Raw genomic sequence first — 25,271 nt, 5'->3', positions numbered from 1 at the left:
CTAGCACTTAGCTTCTGGATGTAAGAAGCAAATAAGTGTAAGGAAGAATAATATGTGCTTATTACAGGTTGATATGGGTGTATCCTTGAGAAGTAAGCAAATAATCTCTCAGGGTAGATAAGTGATGGTTGAGTGAGAGCAAGATAGAGCTCTCAAGATGGAGCCTTAGCTAGTATCTCAGGTTGAGTCTCAACTAGTTGGAAATTGGGCCAACTAGTAGGATGATGAGGAGCTTAGCCTAGGGCGAGTGCAAGCATTCACCCAGTCAGTGACTCCCAATATGGGGAGAGTTTGATCCAAGTGTGTAAAATATTTTCTTAGGGAGAATCAGAAGAGAGTTGAATCTCCCGTACCACCTTCAACTAGAGTAAGTAGCTAGAGAGATAAACAAGGTACATGGCACTTATGACTGAGGTGATAGACTTATAGATCATGGTTAGAAAGAACATGTCTTTAGATTGTGTTCCATGGGGAAGTCTTCTGGTTTAGAGGGAGATACTGCAAAAATGAAGGATGTAGTAGTGTTGAAGATAGATCCAAGTGGAATAGGTTCTTCTAGAATTACATTCCTCGCTAAGAGGGAGTGTTGAAAATGTAGCGAACAAGGTATTATGGCTTGTGTCTTAGCTAGTGAATACCTCAAGTTATCCTCAGGAGATAGACTTCAGTTGTGGTGAGTTCATTTCTAGTTTATGGGCATAATCATCATGAGTTCATGTGTAGAGTTGGAGCTTCAGTTAAGTGGAAGTCTTCATCAGTTTAATGACCAGAATGGTTGGTAGATTGAGTTCAATTAGAATGAGTTGGGTCTTCAATCTTAATTGAAGGAAGAGTGAATTAGATATTCAATGTTGATTGACGAGAGAATGAGTTAACAACTCTAGTGATGATTGGAAGGAAAGCGAGTAACACTCTCAAACTCACTATCAGATCTTGAGTTCTAAATTTGAACTAGCCCAATTTAGCATGGATCAAAGCTATAAAAGAAGGCATATATTTATTCATTATTGTATGCACGAGTTTGTGTGTGAGAGAGTCATGTTGTGACAATGTATCTAGGAGGAGCCTATACACAACATTGAATAGAGAGAATTTCTTGTGGAGATCAGTGCTAAGAAATAGGGAAAGCTTACACTATGATTTAGGAGTTTTGTCATAAATAATAAGGGTCAGATTGTGCTAGGACATAGGAAGATATTTTCACAAGGAATTGGTCTAGAAAGGCTGCAAGGAAGTAGGAGTAGAGGTCAAGGTTCTGCAAGGTGTTTCTAGCTAGTTTAGCAGTGAGAACGAGTGAGTTTTCAAGTGAAACAATTTTCCTTGTATTTGATCTAATTTCTCAAAACTCTATCAATAAAATTCTACAGCAAGAAGTGGGTTCTCCCGAGAAAAGTTTTGTGTATTTTGTGTGACTGTGTTCTTTATCTTTGTGTTTTATTCCATTGCTTATCTATTGCTAAGAAATTTTGTGTCTTGGTGAAAAGAAATTAGTTTTAGATTGTTCATCATAGAAATTGCAAAATTTTCGTGGAAAATTAACATACCTTTACTTCAAGCAATAAAAGATATTCCAATTTATGCTAAAATGGTAAAGGAATTATGTCTAAAAAAACTCGAAAGAAAAATGAAAGAATTGTGACATCCCTTGGGCAATATTTTCTCTCATTGTAGATAATTGTAATTAATTAAGTGGTTGAGAGAGGGGCATAAATTCTGTCGCTTGAGGAAGGAGATGGCTTCAGGAATATTGTTTGAGGAGTTTGTTATTTTAATGGAAGACACGGGTTGGTTGAAGTGGTATTAAATGAGTTGATTGTGCAATAAGTTTAACCAAAAAAAAAAGGATAAGCCCAAGTGTCCTTAGACTCCAATAGTAAACAATAGAAGACAAAATAATTCAAGTTTATAATGGGTTGTGTTGACCAAGGTATGGGTTGTGTGGAAACTAGGGAAGAGGTAGGAAGTTAGCCATTGAATAAGAAAGGAAAAATCACGCGAGGATTTTTACAAAAAAAAGAGAACACACAGAGTAATATCTCTCTCTTTTGTAGAAGCAGCTACAAAGAGGAAGGAAAAATGCAGAGAAGAGCATCGAGAATTGTTGTGGAAGATCATAGAGAATGCAACATCTCAAATTGTTGTTGATAAGTGTTGGAGAGAACTTAAACACTAGCTGAAAAACCTTCTTAGAGGCTTGCTGGGCATAAGCATCATAGAGAGTAGTGGATTTCTTGAAGGGTTGAAGAACCCATTGGGAGCCCTTGGATTGATGAATTTATTTGATTGGGGAGAGTCACTTTGGTGCTTGTGAGGGTTGAAGAACCACTAGGATTTGCCTTGGGGATGAAGCTTTGGTGTTTGAATCACTGACAAACCATATGGAGAGTGATCTCTTTACCCATCCATAAATTATACATTGACGAACCTTCCTTATTGTGGACTCTCTTCTCCTAAAAGTGAGTTGAAGTTCTTTACGATTGGGTATGTTGGCATGGATGTGAATATGTTTGAAGAATGTGAAAGATTATGTGTGTGTAGTTGGTGGATGAAGGTAGTGTGGCCTTGTGATATCCTGTTTCAGTAGTGTGGTCCTCTGAAATCACTCCACCTCAAGTTTTGGCGTCTGGCTTGGGGGTGAAAACTACAAGTTATAGTATTTGTAGCTTGTTATGGTTGGGTGGAGAGTTGCAGTCCTGATATCAGTTTCCATACCTTTCAGACCATAAGATAAGTGTTACTCAAGCTCTTGCACTTGATGTTCAAATGTGTTTACTGTGTTGGCTTAAAGCTTGTATTGTTATTGATTTAATGTGTTGTTTTATGTTTGTGACATAATAAGGAATGCGATTGCTTCCATCATTGAGGAGTGTTGAATTCATATAAGAAATTTGGGTAATGGAAGGGATTCTTGTATGCATTCACGAGCTCATTTTATGTTATTATCATTCCAAGGGGGCTGGTAAAAATCCAAACTTTTTCAAACTTGTTATTTGTTTATTATTATCAATCTAAGATACCTGCATACCTCTGATTTATTGCAAGCTTTAATTTCAACTAAATAGCCTTAGAGATTATGAATGGGAAAGTCCCTATCCTATTTTCCATATTTCTTATAGAAATTGTTGTAAGTCCTATCCATTTTTTCCTTTCTCAAGCTTTGGAAGGAAAATGTTCTTGTGAATGTGGTTATGTACATGAATTTATACACTTACATATGATTTACATGCAGGCACTTCCTTCACCCGATTATGGGTTGAATACCATTCATATTGGCAACAATCATGACTATGGGACAAGAAGAGCACTCATATAAGAGCATGGTGGAAGAATTCCTTATACCTATTAACCATTGTGTGGGCTTAGTATTACAACCTTATCTCTTATCAAAGTTCCTTTCAATGGCTCCTTTGGTTGTGCCATACAATCTTGGAGTCTAACTTCAGTGCCCGTGATGCCTTAACTCCAATTGCATGTGACCAAGATCCATGATCGTGGCCCTTTGGGACACGTTACCCCATCCTGGCTATTCCTTCAAGCGGCTAGACAACTCAAATATTGCATGGCCTCTCTCAGTGGTTTCTGTTGGGTGTTCATGCTTCGCGTTCCAAGTGAGCCTAGAGCCTCGTAACCTCGATCTACTCGTAAAAATGCACTCTTATTCCTTTTGGGGATCTCCTTCTAGGATGACATGAGAAGTGTTGGGGGTTGCTTCCATTTGGAGTTCAATCTCTGACCTTCCTGAACACAACTAGGCCCTCACACCACACACCCCCCCCCAGATGTTTAGTTACCTCGACTAGTCTCCTTTCGAACACCATTGAACCATTTGAGAGACATACACCGGGGAGACGAGAAAGTTTCCATTCCTGTCTTCTAACGATTTGTGGCATTCTAATAGGCTCATCATCCCATTGTCATTTAATACATAAAACATCTTTTCCACATCTGTTAGTTGCCACATATGCCTGATCCTCGTCATATCGGCATATTTGGACGAATATTATAAGGGAATGCCCGAGATTGAAGTCTAGGGGTGAGGTGGCAAGAGTGGCCCACATCCGTGCATTTCAAATGAATTTATATTTGTGTTTTAAGTTCTCCCATTGAGCCTTATGAGTTGAAAAGATGGGTCAATTTGTGACCCAGAGTATGAATGAGTCGACAACTAATAGGTGACTTATGACATGGGTAGCCGCAAGGGTTCCACATGGGGGCTGTGTGGGCACCACGTGTCATGACGCTATTTAATTGGCTATTACCTCAATCGACCATATTTTATGATCTAGGAGCTGAGTTGGGAAAAAAATTATATCATCGGAATCATCTCGATGATATGAATATAATGGCATCATTTGTTTCGAATTTCAGAAAGGTAAAAGAAAGCAAAAATTTAGACCCCATTTCCATGATGTGACTTTCTGAGTCGGGTCATCAAAGTAAATACCTCCTTCTAAAATTAGCAGGGGTTGGGATTGGTAAGGGCTATGTTACAGAGTGGTATCAGAGAATCCATATTTAACACTTGGACTAAATGGGCTCTATCACGGGAAAAATAACAGTAAGGTTCTTCCCAAGACCTTGGGAGCAAGTTGATGCTCTATTGCAGAGCCAACAGAGCATAGGGGTTCCATATTACATTTTTGAAAATGGATAAAACAAATGTTTAGGTGTTAAAATTCAGTGTTTGATTGATTGATTTCTTGTGTAGTGATATGCTTACCTAGCGATTTAATTATGTAGCATGATACTAATGTGTGACCTGATCTTATTGTGATATGTGTTAATGATCAATCATGGTTTTATGTTCTAATCTAATAGGAATAGTTTCAGCCAACCAAATATCAACATCTTCCTAAGATGAATCAATGTGATAACTTTCACTAAGTATATTGGATTTTCTTAAGTCTAACACGGGTGTGTGTGTGTGCATAACATCAGATGAAGACCACCAAGAACAACATAGGATGGTACAACATAAATTTTGAAGACCAAGAAATGGAGATCAAGATGGTTGGATATAGTTTTGATTACACACAACATGGGCAAGAATAAATATTAGTTGACCAAGGGGGAGGAGCAAACTCTCTTGACCTGATGGGTACCTCGAGGATTTTGAGGGCAAAAATAAGGAGATACAAGGTTGACAATGAAAATCTTGTCCAATCATAGGATAAACATGCAAAAGTTAACACAGGCATATTGAAAATCATGTCATACTTGCAAAGTCAAAGGCCATAGGCCTTGGGTACTTCTCATGGGGACAGGAAGAGTCTATTGCATAGAGGAAAGGACTAATGGAGCAGATGAAAGTCTTTTAAGGAAGAGACACAAAATGTCATGTGAAGACATGGTGAAATGAGGCACTCTTTTGTAAACTCCTGAAAGGAGTTCAAGCATCCATACACAACAATATGAAGATAAATACAAGAGGCCACATCATCATCATCGCCACCACTATAATCATCAAGGAGACAAGAGAGGAAGGGAATTTATGCAAAGGATTTCAAGAAAGCCAAACCTCCCACATTTGATCGTAAAATAAATAATTTTGAGGATGCAGAAGCCTGGATGGTACGAATGAAGAAATTCTTTTGAATCCAAGATTATTCAGAGAACATGAAAGCCAAGATCACTACCTTTAGCCCAAAGGGCAAGGCCAACATCTGGTGGGAAGACTTGAATAATGTGAAAGGCGCAAGAGAAGAGGAGTTGTCGTGGAAGGAGTTCAAGGATTACTTCAGGAAAAAGTATATATCCGAGAGATATTTTGAGAGCAAGGAAAATGAATTCTATGAGCTTAAATAGGGCCATATGACAAATGATGAATACACCACCAAATTTTTGGAACTATTAAGGTATGTTTCTTACGTTAAAGAGGAAAATCAAAGATTCCAAGATATGTCAATGGACTGCCACCATACTTCAAGGATAAGATTGATTACAACATGCCCAAAACATTGGAGGATGAAATATGAAAGTTGAAACATAGTTATGAGCAGTTCAAGTGTAGGCCCAAGTTTAAATTTGACTAGAAGTCTAAAAACAATTCCGAGTTCAAATGAAAGAGGCAAAAAATGATTAATGAATCACATACAATCCCTGCTACTCAAGAGAATCAATGAAGGCTCAACACTCTTGGAAAATACTATTCTACACATGAAGGAGGAAAGAGTTATGGGAAGGCCCATATAGGTGCAAGATATGTGGCGAAAAACATTTGAGAAAAGATTTCCCACAACACTAACACACTAGTTTGAAATTGTACAACTCATAGGAAGCACAAATTGTGAGAGATGTGGCACGTAGTATGTTGTTTTTCCACAATATGAGTGTTTAAGATAGAATATTAAATCACTGGCACTACCAAACCAAGTATCAAAATGAGTCTACTTTGCACAACGAAACATAAACTGTAGTAAATCTATTAGTGCAAAAAATGTGCACAACTTTTTACACAAATTATGTACAATAACCCAACTTCATTATATTAATCCAACTGAATAATACAATAGTCAATGACTCTCGTACCAGGGATAATATCCCTCATACATCCACTAGTAAAATAATACAACAACTAGGGCTTGGTGTTTGTCATAATGACCACCAATCTACCCAATCCAAGATACTTTTACCGTCTAGCTGATGTAGATGTCCTCATAGCTACCTTGGTCGTACTTTGTACACATAAGCCAGGTCCTTTGGCTCCCCATCTCCAACATCTACCTCTATCAATATTCCAATTCCATCTAGCCACTAAATCTCGATTGAACAATCTGTTCTCTCGTTGATCGTTCATCCATCAATGCATCAACACATCGAGACTCCTGTTGAGTTGTTCGACTACTCAGAGACTTCTTCCCACTATAGTCTTCCTACGCTACTCTAATGAAGTCTAACATAGGGCAGGAGGTCTGCCACCTATCACCATCAAATGGTGCTTCTCCAATGATGAACACATGGTATAACAAACTTCTCCTCTAGCTGATCAGACCTATGAGCTCCAACAAATTTCCTCTCTTAGGCCTACACTTGGTCCATTCGCATGCTTCCCTCCAATAGACCACAAGTTTCCAATACATGGCATATGATCTGCTCACTAGTAACATAGGGAATCCAACACTATAATTACCCTTCCTCTCGGTTGCGAACAAAGTCCATAAATTTTCCTCTTCTAGGACCCCAATCATGCACCCTTCCTCCTTGAACACATTCACTTCTTCTCTACAAAAAACCTTGGATCTTTGCAAGACTCCTCTTTTTTTATGCAACCATCTCACAAAATAGAAGAAAAGATAGATCAATGACTTCAAAATCGGCCTCTTCGAGGGGGAAATTTCCTTAACATTACACAAATGAACAATTCTTTGATGATACAAATGATAAGACATCCTTTCTATATATAGGTGTCTAAGGGTTCCCAATACAATCAGAGCCTATATAACAATAATATTTTAGGGGCACAAAAATAACAATAGAGGGATTCTATGGGGCACAATAATAACAACATGGGGACTATATGGGCACAATAGTGTAATAAGGGGGTTGTAATAATAACAATAAGGGGTTACACTAGTAGTATAGGGACCTAACATGCCCCTCTCCTTCAAAAAGTGTTGTCCTCAACACTTGAGTAGTTATTGATGCTTATGTAAAATTCTCATCCTCCCATGTGGAATATTCAACAGGTAATTTCTTCCACTTAATGAGATACTCTAAAATTGATAGATTTCGTAGCTGTCGATTTCTTGTTTTTGTGACTGCTTCTGGTTCCAATATGATTTTTCCTTCCTCATCAAGTTTTGGAAATATTGTTTGAACTGGGATCTTCTCACCTATAACCTTCTTTAAGCATGAAACATGGAAAATTGGGTGCACTTGGGAAGATGCAGGAAGCTCCAATTTGTATGCTTTTTGTAACACCTTGTACGGACCATAATACCTTGATGATAATTTATTATCCTTCTTAGCTTGCTTGAGGGACATTTGTTTATATGGTTGTAGTTGTAGAAATACCCAGTTACCTACATCAAAACTTCTTTCGCTGCGATGTTGATCTGCCTGTTGTTTCATTTTATTCTACGCCAAAGTGAGGTTATCCTTTAAGAGTTTGAGAACTTGTTGTTGATGCTCGATGTGATCTTCTACTACTTGAACCCTATAATTTTCTTTTAAAGATGATGTGATGCATGGTGGATGATATACATAGAGTGCCATAAATGGAGTCATTTTTGTTGTAGTATGGAAGTAATTGTTATACTGCCATTCATCCATAGGCAACCACTTGACCCATTATGTCCGTTTACCAGATACAAAGAAATGAAGATATCCTTCCAAATATTTGTTCACTATCTCAGTTTGCCCATCAAATTGAGGATGATAAGATGAGCTATGAGCTAATTGAGTACCCAGAGAAGAAAATAATTCTCTCCAAAATTTCCCAGTGAGAATGGGATCTCTGTCCCTTACAATAATCTTTGGGTTTCCATGTAGCTTTTCAATTGTTTCCATAAATGCAATAGCAATTGTACTAGCTTTAAATGGATGAGATAATGCACAAAAGTGTGCATTCTTGGTAAGTCTATCAACTACCACCATGATGACATTCTTTCCTTCAGAATTAGGTAAATCTATGATAAAATCCATTGAAACCTCCTCCCAATGTTGAATTGGAATGGATAAAGGTTGTAACAGACCTGGGGTCTTAATTGTCTCAACTTCCTTTTGTTGGAAAACCAAAAATTCTGCCACAAACTTTTGAATATCAGATTTAAGGCCATCCTAAAAAAAATCCTTCTTAACCCTATGGTAAGTTTTTAAAAATCCTGAGTGCCCTCCTAAGGGAGAGGTATGCAATTTTAGAAGAATATTTTGTTTGAGTTGGGAATTATTATAGAGGTATAAGTGATATTTGAACCATAACAAATCATTTTTCCATCTAAATGTGTCAGATGTACTAGGATCTTGCTACAACTTTTGAATGAGTGCCCACACTTCTTCGCCATTCTTCCATTCATCCCTTGCTTCGTTTATCCAATTTGGTTGGATAATATAAATGGCAAAAAATAATACTTCCATATCCTCATCCTTTCTTGAGAGTGCATCTGCAACAACATTTTGCTTCCCTTTTTTGTAGATGATTTCAAAGCCATAACCCAACATCTTTGTGACCATTTTTTGTTGTTCTTCTAAATATAATATTTGTTCTAAAAAGTATTTAAGACTATCATGATCTGTTTTTACCTTGAAGTGTCTTCCCATTAGGTAAGGTCACCAATTCTTAGTTGTAGATAGTATTTCCAACATTTCCTTTTCATAAATAGATTTGTGTAAATACTTTCCTTTAATTGGACGACTTTCGAAAGAAATGGGCCTTTCTTCTTGCATTAAAACAACACCAATTCCATTTCTCGAGGCATCACATTCCACAATAAAGGTTTTTGTGAAGTTTGATGTAGCTATGACCGGAGCTTGGAACATTGCCTCTTTAAGATTTTCAAAGGCCTTCGTTGCTTTGAGAGTCCAAGTAAATGCATCTTTATTTAGTAATGTTGTTAGAGGTGTTGCGATTCTCCCATAATTCTTAACAAACTTCCAATAATACCTTGTCAACCTGAGAAATCCTCGTAGATGCATTATGGATGTGAGAGTTTTCCATTCCTTAATGGATTTAATTTTGCTAGGGTCTACGTTAACACCTTCATGAGATACAATATGACCCAAATATTCCACCTCTTGTACTCCAAAGAAAAATTTGGAGCTTTTTACATATAATTGTTTCTCCTCCAAGAGTCTGAGCACCCTGTCAACATGATCCTTCCAAGACTTGTTGTATATTAGTATATCATCAAAAAATACTAACACAAATTTTCTAAGGAAGGGTTTGAAAATGGAGTTCATCAAACCTTGAAATGTACAAGTTGCATTGGTAAGGCTAAAAGGCATGACCAAAAATTCATAATGACCTTCATGAGTTCTAAATGCAGTTTTTGGAATGTCTTCAATATTCATTCTGATTTGATGATATCCTGAACAAAGATCCAACTTGGTGAAGTAAATTGCTTCATGTAATTCATCCAATAATTCATCAATGATAAGAATGACAATTTTATGTTTAATAGTAAGGGTTTTTAGCTCCCTATAATCCGGACACATGCGCCATGATCCATACTTCTTGTGTACCAATACCACTGGAGCAGAGAAAGAACTTTGACTAGGTTGACTTATACCAACTTTTATCATTTTTGCAACCATACATTCAATTTCATTGTTTTGGGCATATGTATATCTATAAGGCCTGGTGTTTGGGGGAACACTTCCTGGAATCAAATGAATAGCATGATCATGATCACGAATAGGTGGGAGGACTTTGGGAGTCTCAAATACCTTGAAATGATTGTCCAAAACTTTTTGGAGATCTGGAGAAATAGATGATTTCGATGTGGGAACCTCTAGTGAACATAATTGTGCAATTACGCCCCGTTGTTCTTTCTTTATAAGCTTTGTCATGATGTTAGAATTGATTATCTTTCCCAGTTTCCATATGATACCCCTTAATTCAACTTCCTTTCCTTCCCAATTTTTTTTAAGAAAATTTCTTGAAAATTAAAAGCTATCGTACCCAAAGATTGTAGCCATTGGACTCCTAATACAATATCAGCACCACCCATTGGAATGGAAAACATTGAACTATTCATTGCATATTCTCCCATGGATAGCTTGATATTATGGCACTTTCCAGAGAAATTTATGATTCCTCCATTTGCAACCATCACTTGACACTCTAGTTCTGGATATAGGAAGTAAATCAATTCCTTGGCTATCTTACAATGAATAAAATTATGCATACTACATGAATCAATTAACACTATTACCTTTTTCTTCTTGATATATCCTTCTATCTTGAGAGTTTGAGGAGTGGTAATTCCTGCCAATGCATTACAAGATATGGTCGGATTCATTTCTTCCTTCTTTAGGGTTGGTTCCTAGTGTATATCCTCTTCTTTTGATGTTTCTTATTCCTTTTCTATCTATGTAAAATAATTTCCTCTCAGCACACTTATGACCTTTAGTGTATTTGGTATCACAACTGTAAGAAAGCCCTTTTGCTCTTTTTTCTTGCAATTTTTGTGGTGTCAACCTTGTAGGTTGTGGAAGGATAGGGGAAGCAACACTTCCATCTTTATAGTTGTGAGTGGTATACTTCCTTGTTTCCATAATTTTGCTTTCAATTTTTCTTACCAACCTGAATGCCTTCTCCAATGAATCAGGTTCCCAAAGGTGAACCTCATGTTGGATGCTATCCTTTAAAGTCCCTATGAACACATCAATTATAGGATCCTATGGAATATCTTTTACCCTTATATTAAATTTTTGGAATTCCTCAATGTGCTCCATCATTGAACCCTTTCGTTTGAGATTTATCAATTGGCTAAAGAAGGTGTTTCTTTTTGTATCCTCATAATGTGCTATCATTTCCTCCATAAAAATTGACAAAGTGACAATTTTTTTACAAGAGAAAAGCCATCAATACCATACAAACTGATTGGGTTCTAAATATAAAGTTGCAATGCCTACCTTTTGTGTGTTTTGCACATTATGGAGATCAAAATATTGCTCGATTTGTAGTATCCATGTTACGGGATCCTTGCCATCAAACTTCCTCATATCGATATTTGTAACATGGTGGGTCTTAACTACAACATTAGATTCTATGGATCAAAATTAACACTTCTTTTGTTCTCATGATGAGTTTCCTCTACTACCTTTTCACCATTAGGAAGCATTTCTTGAAGCAACTTTGCCAAACCTCCTTTCAAACCTTCCATGTCTTTCTTAAAATCTTCAATGATTACTTCTAAACCATCCACATTAAATTCCACACTAGCAATATTAGCTTCCACACCATTCATCTTAGCTTCCACGCCTTTCTTTAAATCATCCATCTTAGCTTCTGTTACTTTTTGTGAGAGTAAAATTTGTTGCACTTGGTCTTGTTTTTTGATATATCATGTTGCATTTGTTCATCTTCTTCATGATTCATGGTAGAGCTTTCAGGTTGCTTCCTAGGTGTTTCCATTTTCTTTCTTCAGGGCATCAACTAATGATAATTATGCTTCAATATTCCCTTTGAATTACTTCAAACTAATTTTTCAAACCAAACTTATGAAATTTTTTAAAAAGACTACGCACCTTTTTCGCTTTGTAGGTGCTCGATATTGTATTTGTTGTATATCTGTAATTTGGGATTTCCAAGGTCCGAAAGAGTCTTCTTTCCAACCCCACAAGTCTGATCAAGATTGTATTCTCCAAGAAAGAGTTATTCTAAATATCCCATGATGGTCTGATTATAGACCAGTTCAGCAGAGCGAAATTGTACGAAGTTCCACACGTCATTGTTTCGACCTTCGAAACAAGAAATGATACAAATAAGATCACAGTCTGTACTCTTTATGAAACTTTTTATGAAATTTTAACCGGATTCTCAGAGAGAAAATTATGACTATTTTCCCCAGGTCACATGTTTGAGATATAATTCGGGAGCCTACAAAAACCCTAACTTCCTTGGATCATATCTCCAACAATATAGCAACACAAGATCGGAAATTCAGAACCGAGTTTCATTAAGATTTCAGTTCAAATGGGTTTTAATTTCATATTTGGAAACCTCGTAGAAAAATAGTTATAGCAAAAAGTCGATGATGACCTGTTTGAAGCAGCAAAACCCTAGAATCCAAAGCTCTGATACCAAATGTTATGCAACCAACTCACAAAATAGAAGAAAAGATAGATCAACGACTTGAAAATAAGCCTCTTCGAGGGGGAAACCTCCCTTACATAACAAAAATGATCAATTCTTTGATGATAAAAATGAAAATACCTCATTTCTATATATAGGAGTCTAACGGGTCCCAATACAATCAGAGCCTACATAACAATAATATTGTATGGGCACAAACATAACAATAGTGGGCTTTTATGGGGCACAATAATAACAACATGGGGACTATATGGGCACAATAATGCAATAAGGGGGTTGCACTAATAACAATAATGGGTCACACTAATAGTATAGGGACCTAACATCTTTGCTTCACAATAACAAATTCCTATAATTATATTACGAATTCCTATAATCTTGAATTCCTACAATCACATGTGAATTTTTGTAATTGTGAATTCCTACAATCACGCACAAATTCTTGTAATCATGAATTCCTGCAATCACATGCAAATTTATGTAATTGAAAATTCCTCCAATCACACTTAAATTCCTATAATCACACGTGAATTCCTATAATTTTGAATTCCTGTAATCACAACCTAATTCCTATAATCGCAAATTCTTGCAATCACACCCAAATTCTTATAATCATGAATTACTTTGCTTGGCTTCACATGACAAATAAGTGCGATGATTGGATGAGGAATGAGGCTCCTCCTCACTCCTATTTATACACTTTCATGTGGTGTCACCTAACATGTCTTGTGGCACACCAACACACCAAGGCGACCTGACTTATGTGCCACAAAACCCCTCAACAACAAATAAAAATTCATATCTCATGATAGACACCTCAGATTTGAGTGATTTCCACTACCCCTTTCTCCTCTAAGGGTTCTCTAACACCTACATTTTTCAAATCACTCAAATATATCATGGTTTCACACTCATATTATTTGATGCAAACCCCATTGGCTTGGGTTCTTAGCCCTCAAGTCACATTTGTGAAGCCCACTCCTCCAAAATCATTTTGCCTATGGTTTGAAGTACCTACCAAGCTACAAATCTCAACACTCCCTCTTAGTAAGGTAGGTGCTTCCAACACAAGGAATTTTCCATAATCATAATCACCGGTGACATTAACCCACTTGGTGTCAATCACTGCAACATACTCTTTAGAATGAACCCTGCAATCTCAGTAGTGCCTCTTCTCATCACATCTAAACTTGAATACCTCAAACTTCCATATGGATGCTCCCTCTAAAGTTGGCCTCCCTTTGAGTGTACATGATCTCCATTAGCTCAACCTATCATTGATATTGTGCCTGACATGGTCAGTCCTAGTTGCGGTCGAACACGAAACATCATCTCCACAACCCAGTCCTGCAGGCACTCATCCTCATGGATCAGACACAACTCGTGCACATCCCTGCAACCTTGAATATGAAACATCACGATCCAATGAGGAGTCTAACCTTCTAATTTGCAGTCCATCAAATGAATCCATCTTGATCATGCAATTCTTGTCCAAGCCAAAGAAACCCTTAAGCAGTCCCAACCATCCGTGACAAGACATAGGTAGTCCACGATCTGTAAACTTTCACACAACATACTAAAGTGTACCAAGTTTACCACTGATCCACTAGAACTCCCAATCCATCCCACCATGTAGCCTATCGAGATCATATCTCCATGTCTTTAGTTGGATCCTTTTCTCCATGATATAGACAATCCAACTCCCTTTGAGTTGTTTCAATGTGCACACTCTAATTCATTGGACCTTCAAAGTAGCTCTAAAACCATTTTGTTTTTCCACGATACTGGTGTCTAGGATAGAATCTTAAAACACTGACACTACAAAACCAAGTATCACAATGAGTCTACTTTACACAACGGAACATAAACTGCAGTAATTCTACTAGTGCACAAAATATGCACAAGTTTTTGTACAAATTATGTACAATAACCCAACTTCGTTATATTAATCCATCTGAATAATACAATAGTCTAGGGCTCTTGTACCAAGGATAATGGACCTCATACATCCACTAGTACAAGAATACAAAAACTAGGGCTTGCTGTCTATTGTAATGACCACGAATATACCCAATACAAGATACTTTGATCATCTAGCTAATTTAGAGCTCCTCACATCTATCTTGGTCATACCATGTACACATATGCCCTGTCTTCCGGCTCCCTATCTGCAGCATCTGCCTCTATCTATGCTCCAAGTCCATCTGGACACTGAATCTTAGTTTAACAATATACTCTCTTATTGATCGTTCGTCCATTAATGCATCAAGACATAGAGACTCTTGTTGAGTTGTTCACAACTCCATTTATGAACAACTCACAATTACCCATTGTTGCTCCTCATCTACTTAGGGACTTTTTCCAAGTCTAGTCTTCCTACGTTGCACTAATGAAGACTAACATAGGGCAGGAGGGCTGCCACCTATCACCATCAAAAGTCGCTTCTCCAATGATGAACTTGGGCTATAAAAAATTGCTCCTTTGGCTAATCAGACCTACGAGATCCAACAAACTGTCTCTCCTAGTCCTACACTTGGTCCTCTCTCACACTACCCTCCAATAGAACACGAGTGTCCCATACATGTTGTATCATCTGGTCATTGGTCATGGCATCCAACTACTATGATTACCCTTCCTCTTGGATGTTGTTAGACTCCACAAATTTTCCTCTTCTAGGACCCCAATCCTGCACCCTTCCTCCTTCAAGACGTTCATTTCTGCTCTCCAAAACACCTTGGATCTGAGCAAGACTTCCCTTTGGCTCTATAATCACGAATTACTAAAATCACACTATGAATTTTTGTAATCGCGAATTCTCGCACTCACATGTGAATTTCTGTAATCATGAATTCCTGCAATCACATGCAAATTCCTGTAATCATGAATTCCTACAATCACACATGAATTTCAGTAATCGTGAATTCCTGTAATCACACTTGAATTCTTGTAATCGTGAATTCTTGTGATCATGCGTGAATTCCTATAATTGTGAATTCTTGCAATCACACCTCGAATTTGTGCAATGGTGAATTCATGCAATCACACCTGAATTCCTATAATCATGAATTCACTTGCTTGGCTTCACATGAGAAAGAAGTGTGATGATTGGATGAGGAATTAGGCTCCTCCTCGTTCCTATTTATACACTTTCATTTGGTGTCACCTAACATGTCTTGTGGCACAATAACACACCAACCCGATCTCACTTATCTTCCAAAAAACCCATCAACAACACACAAAAATTCATATCTCAGGATAGACACCTCGAATTTGAGTGATTTTCACTACCCCTTTCTCCTATAAGGTTCCTCTAACACATCCATGTGTTAAATCACTCAAATTTCTAATGGTTTCACACCCATATGCTTGGGTTCAAAGCCCACATGCTTGGGTTTTTAGCCCACAATTCACATTTGTGAAGCCCATTGCTCCAAAACCCTCTAGCCTAGGGTTTGGACCTCCCAAGCTACAAATATCAACATAGTATGCCCAAGATCTACACAACATTGGAAAATCGACAGGTAGAACATCAGGGTTCCATAATTGAGATGGAAGGTAATATTTGCGATCAAATTATTTCTTTTTTGATTGAACCTGGTTCTAATTATAGTTACGTAAGCCCAATGCTTGTGGAACGATTCCAATTAAGCCACATTAGGAACCCTGGCTAATCCAATTAGCAATGGGAATAAAGAAGAGGGTCATGTATTGGTTGAAGGCTTTCCCAGTTGAATTAAATAGAATTCACGTTGTGCTAGGCCTCAATGTGCTACTACTTGGAACATATGTTATGTTGTTGGCCATGGATTGGTTGTAAAAGAACCATATCAAAGTAGATTGTTTTGAAAAGGAAATCCAGTGCTTAGATGAACATGGAAAAAGAAGGATGTTGCAGGGAAAGTGAAATCCCACTTCAATGATGTTGATTACATCCAGCAAGCCAAGAGAAGCAACAAGAAGGGATGCATCTTATTTGTTGTGAAAATTTCTAGTAGCGTTGAAGCCAACAACAACATTAAGAGTAATGAAAATGACATATTAACTAGATATCTTGTCCTGAAGAAATTCCAAGATGTCTTCCCTAAAGAGATTCCTAGATTACCTCCTCATAGAGAGGTGGATTTCACCATAGAATTGATACCAAGAGCAACCCCAACATCAAAAGTAACATATCAAATGAGCACTCCATATTTGGTTGAGCTGAAGCTACAACTCAAGGAGATGTTGGATAAGGGATACATAAGGCCAAGTGTGTCTCCATGGGGAGAACCAATCCTATTCATAAAGAATAAGGATGATACACTTAGGTTGTGCATTGATTATTGACAATTAAATGAAGCGACAATCAAAAATAGGTACCATCGGTATTTTCCAATATCGATTCAAGGTCATGGTATCATCAAGTGTGCACTGAGAAATATATCCCTAAGAGAACCTTTTGGATGAGGTATGGGAATTACGAGTTCGTAGTGGCATGCTTTGGACTTACGAATGTCTCTGCCACCTTCATGTGTCTAATGAACAATGTGTTGCATCCTTACTTGGAAAAATTTATGATCGTATGATCATCTTCATTGATGATATTCTGGTGTATTCATATACTGAAGAAAATCATGAAAAACACTTGGCTGTAGTGTTACAACTACTAAGGGAACACAAGCTTTATGCAAAGATCAGCAAGTTTGATTTCTTTCAATCACAAATACATTATTTGGGACACATCGTATCCAAGGAGGGGATAATAGTTGATCCAGAAAAGATGAAGGCCATAATGGAATGGTTAACACTGAGAAATGTGAAAGATGTTAGATCATTCATGGGCTTGGCAGACTAATACAAAAGATTCATAAAAAACTTCTCCGAGATAGGCCACCAAATCACCACCTTATAGAATAAAGTAAAGAAACTTGAGTGGAAATTCGAACGTGTAACAAGATTTGAATAGTTGGTACAATTTCTCACTAAGTAACGAATGTCAGGAATTGTAAACAAAAAAATATTTTGTGGTTTGTATAGATGTTTGCAAGGAGGGGCATGGTGGAGTCTTGATGCAGGAAGGGAAAGTAGTTTTTTATGAGTCGTAGAAGCAAAATGAGCATGAGGCAAACTATGTAACTCATGATTTGGAATTATCTGTCATTATCCATGCATTGAAAATGTGGAGACATTAAATCCTTAGTAGAATATTCACGCTTATGACAGATAATGTGGTACTAAAATATATTTTTGATCAACCTAATTTGAATGCAAGACAAGCTGGATGGTTGGCCATATTTATCAAATTTGACCTTGAAATTAAGTACATCAAGCGAAAAAAATACATGGTTTCCAATGCACTCAATAGAAGAGTTTAATTAAATCACATTGTATCCATAAGCTCTTATAAGTTGGACCTAAGAAAATGGGTAAAAAATGTAGGACAACATAATGAGAAATATCAACAAATAAAAGAACAACTACACCAAAATGGTGAGGGTGGAAAGGATGAATAATATCATCTCACCGATGATGGTTTAATTACATTCAAGAATAGAATCTATGTACAAAACAATGGAGAGTTTAAGAGGCTTATAATGAGATAATTTCGTGTTCAACCATATTCTGGTAACCAAGGATACCAAAATACTCTCATGGCCATCAAAAGGTTTTACCATTAGCCTAATTTGAAAAAGGAAGTAGTTGATTTTGTCACAAAATTCATGGAGTTCTAGCAAGTGAAGGTTGGGTGCAAACATCTAGCAGGTTTAGTGCAGCCGATTCCCATTCCATAATGGAAATGGGAAGCGATCTAAATGGAGTTCATTACCAATTTTCCAACAACCTCCAAAAAACATGATGCAATTATGGTGTTCATTGGCAAGATGAGAAAAGTGACTCATTTTATGGTAGTAAAATCCACCAATTTAGCTAGTAAGATGGCTCAAATCTTCCTAAAGGTGATTGTGAGGTTGCATGGAGTTCCCAAGAAAAGAAATCTAGATAGAGATGCCAAGTTCAGCTCTAGGTTTTGGAAAGAACTATTTGTAGGCTTGTGGATAGAATTGGTGTTCAGGACAACTTATCATCCACAAATAGATGGAAAAATATAGAAGAAAAATATAATCCTTGAAGACATGTCGAGGATGTACGTGATGGACCAGTCAAAGAAGTGGGAAGTGTATCTTCCACTTGTAGAGCTTTAATACAACAATTGATACCAAGAATCTCTAAAAATGAGCTTGTTCAAGGAACTTTATGGAAGGAGTTTCAATACTCCTATTAGTTGGGGTGACCCAATGCATAAGGTATTTATTGGGCCTGATATGATATGAGAAATGGACAACAAATGCTAATCATCAAGAAAAATTTAAAAGTAGCACAAGACAAACAGAAAAACTATGGGGATCAACATAAAGTGCATAAGGAGTTCCAAGTTGGGGAACGTGTTTACTTAAGGATCAAACCCAAGAAGAGTTTCTTAAATATTGGGTCATGTGCCTTTTAGCCACCATGGTTTTGCAGACCTTTTGAGATACTTGAAAGAATAGGGCCACTGGCCTTTAGATTAGCATTACCACCATCAATGAAAGTCCATGAGGCTTTTCGTTTCATTGCTTAAAATATATGTACAGGACATTGATTATGTTATTGATTGGAATATGTTATAGGTGGAACCAGAGGGAGAGTTTCAACCGGAACCTCTACGCATCCTAGAGCATAAGAAGTTCATGCTCTAAAATTGAGTAAGTCAAACTGTAGTGGAAACACTTTTGGCTCGAGGAATCCACATTGGAAATGGATGACCAAATGAGGGAAAAATAAAATTTCTTATTTGTTAAGGAAAAATTGCAAATAAATTGTAAATGTTATACAATTATGTGTGCATATAAGGTCCATATCGAGTGTGTTTTTTTTGTTCTACAATTATAGAACACCGGGAACGGTGTTCCCCAAGGAGGAGGAGGGACTGTGACATCCCCTAGTTACTATTTTCTCTCATGTAAATATTTGTAATTAATTAAACAACTGAGAGAGAGACACAAATTCCATTGCTTCAAGTAGGAGATGGCTTGAGGAAGATTGTTTGAGGAGTTAGTTCTTTTAATGGTAGGCATGGTTTGGTTGAAGTGGTATTAAATGAGTTGATTGTGCAATAAGTTTAACCAACAAGAAAAGGACAGGCCCAAGTGTTCTTTGCCTCCAATAGTAAGAAAGAAATGACAAAAACATTCAAGTTTGCTGTGGGTTTTGTTGTGCAAGGTATGGGCGGCATGGAACATTGAGAAGGGGCAGATGATTGGTCATTGAATAGGTAAGGAAAAATCAGGCGAGGAGTTTTACAAAGAAAAGGGAACACACAGAGAAAATATGTCTCTCTCTTGTGAAAAATAAACTGCAAAAAGAGGAACGAAAAACATAGAGAAGAGCATCGATAATTGATATGGAAGATCACAAAGAAGGAAACATCTCGAATTCTTGTTGCTTAGTGCTGGAGAGAAATTAAAAAACAGCTAAAGAACCCTCTTAGAGCCTTTGCATAAGCATCATAAAGAGCATTGGATTTTCTATAGGGCTGAAGAACCCACTAGGAGCTTGTCGATTAATTAACATGTTGGATTGGGGAGACTCACTCAAGTTCTTGTGAGGGTTGAAGAACCACTAGGAGTTGCCTTGGGGTTGAAGCTATGGTGCTTAACTCACTAATGAACCATATACAAAGTGATATCTTTACCCATCAACATCTTAATCATTGATGAACCTTATTATGGACTCTCTTCTCCTAAAAATGAGTTAAAGATCTATGCATTGTGGTGTGTTGGCATGGATATGAATATGATTGAAGAATGTGACAGATAATGTGTATGTAGCTTATGGATGCAGGTAGTGTGGCTTTGTGACATCTTGTTTTAGCATTTTTTATTGGGTAAAAGTCCTCTAATAACACTCCACCTCAAGCTTTGGAATATAGCTTAGGGGTGACAACGACAAGGAATAGTGGTTGTAGCTTGTCTGTGGTTGGGTGGAGATTATTGGATAAAAAAAAGCTCCCCATTTGTGTTGTGACATGGACTAACCGCCTCTTGTGGATCCTTATCTCTGGCGATGCGATCGTTAACTAATACCTGCGGGATTTGGTTTAACGAAAATCATGATTCCCAACAAAGTCCCTGTCCTATTTGCCATATTCCTTATAAAAATGGTTGTAAGTCATGTCCATTTTTTAATTTCTCAAGCTTTGGAAAGATAGTTTTCTTGTGTATGTGGGTTACGTTCACACATTTATATACTTATATATGCTTTATATGCATGCACTTCCTTCACTCGATTATGGGTACCAACAACAATCATGACTATGGGACAAGAAGAGAACTCATATAAGAGTGTGGGGGTATAATTCCCTTATACGTATTAACCATTGCTACGGCTTAAGCATTATACCACAACCATGTCCCATACATGTTGTATCATCTGGTCATTGGTCATGGCATCCAACTACTATGATTACCCTTCCTCTTGGATGTTGTTAGACTCCAAAAATTTTCCTCTTCTAGGACCCCAATCCTGCACCCTTCCTCCTTCAAGACGTTCATTTATGCTCTCCAAAACACCTTGGATCTGAGCAAGACTTCCCTTTGGCTCTATAATCACAAATTACTAAAATCACACTATGAATTTTTGTAATCGCAAATTCTTGCACTCACATGTGAATTCCTGTAATCTTGAATTCCTGCAATCTCATGCAAATTCCTGTAATCTTGAATTCCTGCAATCACACATGAATTTCAGTAATCGTGAATTCCTGTAATCGCCCCTGAATTCTTGCAATCATGCGTGAATTCCTATAATCGTGAATTCTTGCAATCACACCTCGAATTTGTGCAATGGCGAATTCATGCAATCACACCTGAATTCCTATAATCATGAATTCATTTGCTTGGCTTCACATGAGAAAGAAGTGTGATGATTGGATGAGGAATTAGGCTCCTCCTCACTCCTATTTATACACTTTCATGTGGTGTCACCTAACATGTCTTGTGGCACACCAACACACCAAGCCGACCTGACTTATGTGCCACAAAACCCATCAACAACACACAAAAATTCATATCTCAGGATAGACACCTTGGATTTGAGTGATTTTCACTGCCCCTTTCTCCTCTAAGGTTCCCCTAACACATCCATGTGTTAAATCACTCAAATTCCTCATGTTTCACACCCATATGCTTGGGTGGAAAGCCCACAGGCTTGGGTTCTTAGCCCACAAGTCACATTTGTGAAGCTCATTCCTCCAAAACCCTCTAGCCTAGGGTTTGGAGTACCTCCCAAGCTACAAATATCAACATAGTATGACCAAGATCTACACAACATTGGACAATCGATAGGCAGACCATCAGGATTCCATAATTGAGATGGAAGGTAAGATTTTCGATCACATTATTTATATTTTGATTGACCCTGGTTCTAATTATAGTTACGTAAGCCCGATGCTTGTGGAACGATTCCAATTAAACCACATGAGGAACCTTGGCTAATCCAATTAGCAATGGGAATAAAGAAGAGGGTCATGTATTGGTTGAAGGCTTTCCCAGTTGAATTAAATAGAATTCATGTTGTGGTAGTCCTCAATGTGCTACTACTTGGAACGTATGTTATGTTGTTGGCCATGGATTGGTTGTAAAAGAACCATATCAAAGTAGATTGTTTTGAAAAGGAAATCCAGTGCTTATATGAACATGGAAAAAGAAGGATGTTGCAGGGAAAGTGAAATCCCACTTCAGTGATGTTGATTACATCCAGCAAGCCAAGAGAAGCAACAAGAAGGGATGCGTCTTATTTGTTGTGAAAATTTCTAGTAGAGTTGAAGCCAACAACAACATTAAGAGTAATGAAAATGACATATTAACTAGATATATTGTCCTGAAGAAATTCCAAGATGTCTTCCCTAAAGAGATTCTTGGATTACCTCCTCATAGAGAGGTGGATTTCACCATAGAATTGATACCAGGAGCAACCCCAACATCAAAAGTAACATATCAAATGAGCACTCCATATTTGGTTGAGTTGAAGCTACAACTCAAGGAGATGTTGGATAAGGGATACATAAGGACAAGTGTGTCTCCATGGGGAGAACCAATCCTATTCGTAAAGAAGAAGGATAGTACACTTAGGTTGTGCATTGATTATTGACAATTAAATAAAGCGACAATCAAAAATAGGTACCATCGGTATTTTCCAATATTGATTCAAGGTCATGGTATAATCAAGTGTGCACTGAGAAATATATCTCTAAGAAAACCTATTGGATGAGGTATGGGAATTACGAGTTTGTAGTGGTGCTTTGGACTTACGAATTCCCCTACCACCTTCATGTGTCAAATGAACAATGTGTTGCATCCTTGGAAAAATTTATGATCATCTTCATTGATGATATTCTGGTTTATTCAAATACTAAATAAGAACATGAAAAACACTTGGCCACAATGTTACAACTACTAAGGGAACACAAGCTTTATGAAAAGCTCAGCAAGTGTGATTTCTTTCAATCACAAATACATTATTTGGGACACATCGTATCCAAGGAGGGGATAATAGTTGATCCAGAAAAGATGAAGGCCATAATGGAATGGTTAACACTGAGAAATGTGAATGATGTTAGATTATTCATGGGCTTGGCAAGCTAATACAAAAGATTCATAAAAAACTTCTCCAAGATAGGCCACCAAATCACCACCTTATAGAATAAAGTAAAGAAATTTGAGTGGAAATTCAAACTTGTAACAAGATTTGAATAGTTGAAACAATTTCTCACTAAGTAACGAATGTCAGGAATTGCAAACAAAAAAATATTTTGTGGTTTGTATAGATGTCTACAAGGAGGGGCATGGTGGAGTCTTGATGCAGGAAGGGAAATTAGTTTTTTATGAGTCGTAGAAGCAAAATGAGCATGAGGCAAACTATGTAACTCATGATTTGGAATTATCTGTCATTATCCATGCATTGAAAATGTGGAGACATTAAATCCTTGGTAGAATATTCACGCTTATGACAAATAATGGGGTACTAAAATATATTTTTGATCAACCTAAGTTGAATGCAAGACAAGCTAGATGGTTGGCCATATTTATCAAATTTGACTTTGAAATTAAGTACATCAAGCAAAAAAAATACATGGTTTCCAATGCACTCAATATAAGAGTTTAATTAAATCACATTGTATCCATAAGCTCTTATAAGTTGGACCTAGGAAAATGGGTAAAAAATGCAGGACAACATAATGAGAAATATCAACAAATAAAAGAACAACTACATCAAAATAGCGAGGGTGGAAAGGAATAATATCATCTCATCGATGATGGTTTAATTTGATTCAAGAATAAAATCTATGTGCAAAACAATGGAGAGTTTAAGAGGCTTATAATGAGATAGTTTCGTGTTCAGCCATATTCTGGTAACCAAGAGATGCCAAGTTCAGCTCTAAGTTTTGGAAAGAACTATTTGTAGGCTTGTGTATAGAATTGGCGTTCAGTACAACTTATCATCCACAAACAGATGGAAAAATATAGAAGACAAATATAATCCTTGAAGACATGTCGAGGATGTATGTGACGGACCAGTCAAAGAAGTGGGAAGTGTATCTTCCACTTGTAGAGATTTCATACAACAATTGATACCAAGAATCTCTAAAAATGAGCTTGTTCAAGGAACTTTATGGAAGGAGTTTCAATACTCCTATTAGTTGGGGTGACCCAATGCATAAGGTATTTATTGGGCCTGATATGATATGAGAAATGGACAGCAAATGCTAATCATCAGGAAAAATTTAAAAGTAGCACAAGACAAACAGAAAAACTATGTGGATCAACATAAAGTGCATAAGGAGTTCCAAGTTGGGGAACGTGTTTACTTAAGGATCAAACCCAAGAAGAGTTCCTTAAATATTGGGTCATGTGCCTTGTAGCCACCATGGTTTTGCAGACCTTTTGAGATACTTGAAAGAATAGGGCCACTGGCCTTTAGATTAGCCTTACCATCATCAATGAAAGTCCATGAGGTTTTCCGTTTCATTGCTTAAAATATATGTACAGGACATTGATCATGTTATTGATTGGAATATGTTATAGGTGGAACCAGAGGGAGAGTCTCAACCGGAACCTCTACGCATCCTAGAGCATAAGAATTCATGCTCTAAAATTGAGCAAGTCAAACTTCAATGGAAACACTTTGGGCTCGAGGAATCCACATTGGAAATGGATGACCAAATGAGGGAAAAATAAAATTTCTTATTTGTTAAGGAAAAATTGCAAATAAATTGTAAATGTTATACAATTATGTGTGCGTATAAGGTCCATATCGAGTGTGTTTGTTTTGTTCTACAATTATAGAACACTTGGAATGGTGTTCCCCAAGGAGGAGGGGGGACTGTGACATCCCCTAGTTACTATTTTCTCTCATGTAAATATTTGTAATTAATTAAAAAACTGAGAGAGAGACACAAATTCCATTGCTTCAGGAAGGAGATGGCTTGAGGAAGATT

This window comes from Pinus tabuliformis, chromosome 2_1 (assembly GCF_031772625.1).
Source record: "Pinus tabuliformis cultivar Carrire ecotype Pingquan chromosome 2_1, CPIR1, whole genome shotgun sequence".
NCBI lineage: Eukaryota > Viridiplantae > Streptophyta > Pinopsida > Pinales > Pinaceae > Pinus > Pinus tabuliformis.
Note: the sequence above shows the minus strand (reverse complement) of the source record.